The sequence below is a fragment of the Hyla sarda genome, unplaced genomic scaffold (assembly GCF_029499605.1).
Source record: "Hyla sarda isolate aHylSar1 unplaced genomic scaffold, aHylSar1.hap1 scaffold_111, whole genome shotgun sequence".
NCBI lineage: Eukaryota > Metazoa > Chordata > Amphibia > Anura > Hylidae > Hyla > Hyla sarda.
In genome coordinates, this window is record NW_026607730.1 from 99,728 (window position 1) to 103,347 (window position 3,620).

The following is a 3,620-nucleotide window of genomic DNA, read 5'->3' on the forward strand; positions in this document are numbered from 1 at the left end:
TGCCCAAACAGCTGTCTGGGCATGCTGGGAGTTGTAGTTTTGCAACATCTGAAGGGCTACAGTTTAGAGACCACTGTATAGTGGTCTTCTAACTGTAGCCCTCCATATGTTGCTAGGCAACAACTCACTGGCTTTCATAGGATCGCGCACCAGGGAGATGCACCAGGGAGCCATATCTCATCGCTGCCCGCCCGGTAAGTGACCTCTGGTGCCGATGACCACCAGTTTCCTCACTCTTCCAGGACAAAAGTCGGTGGACAGAGCGGGGAACAGAACTCTAACTCCCCCACCCCCGAACTGCTATTGGTCAGTCGTCTCTGACCGACCAATAGCAGGAATAGGAGGGATGGCACCCCTGCCACCTTACTCCTATGCCTTCAGGGGGATCGGGGGGGTGTCTTAGACACCCCCGATCCTCCTTATTTTCCCGGTCACTGGAGACCCGTATGAAGCGGAATCGCCGCAGATCGCCGGTCTGAATTGAACTGATCGCTGACATGAGGGGGGGGGGTTCTCAGGACCCCCCAGGGGTTTGCACGTGATGCCTGCTGAGGCATGCTTTGGACACTTAAAAAAAAATTCACAATTTTTCACAGACAGAAATAAAATAAATGAGTCAAACAAGTCAAATAACGGTTTAAAAACAGGGGAACTTTATTATTTATTAAAATGTTTGTGTAGGGGATTTATGTAACCTTCCATCACTCACAAAGAGCGTACAGTAACTAACTCAGGACAGGAAAAACCTCCAGAGGGGAGGAAACCTGTAGGGAATCCATGGCTACTGTATTGCCCTTCCTCTGGGCATACTAAAGGAGGTCACCTCTAGAATTTGGGCAAAGTGTCTGTGTATGTGCGTGATTCGAGGGTTTATGCCTTCATCCAACTTCTTGCTGTAAGTCCGGAAATATGTGCCTTATTACAACGTCTTGATAGTCCGGAAATGCTACTCCACATCCTGGAAATAGTGCATCTAAGATAGGAAAACAAAAGATAGATTATTTACATGTTTATTATAGAAATGCACATGGAACTGCACTAAAGACCTTTTGGACACAACAATGTGACACTTACCAATCACAGTGATGTATTCAACTTCACATTCCCGCGCGCCTACAGTGTCCAGCATCGGCCCCTCACTGATGAAGAATGAGCAGGAGCTGTGTTATTTCTGCTCAGTGCTGCTCTCTGGTGGACAATGGTTATGACATCACATGTGTGACACGCTGTTACCTCCTGGGAGTTCTATTTGAGCAGTGCTGCTCTCTGATTGGCTGAAACCTAAAAAGCTTTTTAACATATTCTGCATGACTGTTAACTAAGGGATTTTTTTTACCATTTTTTAAATAAAATGACACTACTCCCTGTGGGTGTTTTATATTTGTTTATACTCAGTATTTGTAATATCATTTGCTGTCAGGGCATGCTTGGAGTTGTAGTTTTGCAACAGCTGGACAGACGTCTGTCGGAAGGGGGGGGGGGGGGAGACCACCAAAGATAAGGCAATATGGGCTTTGAAAAACGCCACAGATACATTGTGTTTAGTCCCAGCCTAAGCCTAGGAACAGACACAATTTTTGTTTGAGGTTTATTTGGTAAAAAATAAAAATAAACACACCACAACAACTGCGTCCTCATTTCTATTCTCCCAAGACGCCATCTTTGTCTCATTTTTGCCAAAACCACTGGAGGAAACTTATCAAAACCTGTAAAGAGGAAAAGTGGTTGCCCATAGCAACCAGATAGTTTCTTTCATTTTTATGTGGTGGGCAGGAGAGTGTAATTGTGTCTAGGTTGTTGTAGTGGTAGTGTAGGGTCTGTTGATATTAACCCTAAGATGTCATGATGCCAGGGCGAGGTTTCCTTAGTGTTAATAGTCTTACCGCCAACCGTCCCAGAAACGGTAGGGAGAATAACGGAATATCCACAGCAGATTTTATGAATAAACTGAAGAACTTTACTTGAAGATTTTATACAACAGTCTTCAAACATAACAGTCTCTCTAGAGTGAACCGGGATACAGGTTCCTCACAGGTTGTGCTGGGACTCTGAAGCAATGAGCTTTGATGCTAGCCACTGTGCTACTAATTATAATATGTTAGCTGGTAATAGTCACACAGGATTAGGTAGTTTGAGCTTTGATAACTCACGTTTTAGTGGCTGCTGGATCTTAGGCTTTGGCCTAGCTGACTTGAATTGATGCTGATGAGATTTGTGCTGCTTGATAGTCCGGAACTAAGAGAGGCAAGAGCTAAAAGAGTGAATTGATTGACTACAGCCCCTTATATATTAAGGAGGCTGGACAAAGCTCATTGGCCGGCAAACCTGTAAGTCCTGACCCAGTGAACTCTGGGTACATCACATGACCATGTAAGGTCCTTAAACCATAGTACAATCATAATTAAAGGCACGTGACCTGCTAAGGTCCTATACATAATATTTCCTATACATTAAATATATATATATATGAACACAATTTACATGAGGCGACCAGGGGTAAGCCCTGCAAGAGTGCCCTATGAGAGTGAAGGAACTCTGGCTGAGGGGACTTTAGACAGGGACAGGACCAAGTCTTTTACCGGGACACCACATTTAAAAATGAAAAGTGAAAGAAGCGATCTGATTGGTTGTTATGGGCAACTGGTCAATTTTCCTCTGCACAAATTTTCATACATGTCCCCCAATGTGTATTACTATTATGATAATAGACTTACCTCCCAACCATCCCGGATCTGACGTGTCCTGCTTCTGTGATTTCCTGTGATGCACGGAGCCTCAGTGTGATCACTACTCACAGTACAGAGCGAAGCCCCAGGAGATCATGGAGTGTCTGCTCTATCATGTCATTAGTGTTGAGCGGCATAGGCCATATTCGAATTCGCGAATATTCGCGAATATATGGACGAATATTCGTCATATATTCGCGAATATTCGCATATTCGTTATATTCTTGTTTTACTTTCGCATATACGAAGATTCGCGTATGCGAAAATTAACATATGTGAATATTAGCATATGCAAAATTAACATACGCGACAATTCGCATATGCGAAAATTAGCATATGCTAATTTTCGCATATGCGAATTTGCGCACGCCAGTCTCACACAGTAGTATTACAGCCTTCTTTACACCACACAAGCTGGAAGCAGAGAGGGGTGATCATTGTGATGTGTACTGTGAAAAAAAAAAAAAAAAAACGAATATTCGTAATTACGAATATATAGCGCTATATTCGCGAAATTCGCGAATAATATTCGAATTGCGAATATTCATGAGCAACACTACATGTCATCTCCCCTGAGCTAAGAGGAAGCACTCATTGGTCCTGCAGCCTGGGAAAGGCACCTGCATCAACCAGAGGCTTCCTGTTACAGGGGGAGATGCTGCAGATGGATCAGCTACTTAACCCCTAAAGTAAAAATGTTTCTTATTCAAAATCTTTATTAATTTTCAATAATTTTCAATAAAAAAAAAAACAACAACAAGGCACGACAGTGACAGAGGCACAAGGTGTTAAGCATGGCCTCAATGCAACATAAAAAAACAGAATAAGTCATAAAGACCGTGCATGGCAGAAAGTGCGGTCAGCACTAGGGAGTCCGTTACTCACGCAACAGAC

At 43.3% G+C, this 3,620-nt stretch overlaps 1 long non-coding RNA gene across 1 annotated transcript; it reads right to left on the reverse strand.

Moving 5' to 3' along the window:
* Window positions 1–630: 630 nt before the first annotated feature.
* LOC130301095 (uncharacterized) lies at window positions 631–1,207 on the reverse strand. The gene is made up of 2 exons (XR_008851800.1): window positions 1,075–1,207; window positions 631–973 (listed from the first exon to the last, which is right to left on the reverse strand). It is a non-coding gene; the product is annotated as an uncharacterized LOC130301095 (long non-coding RNA).
* Between the last annotated feature and the right edge of the window lie 2,413 nt (window positions 1,208–3,620).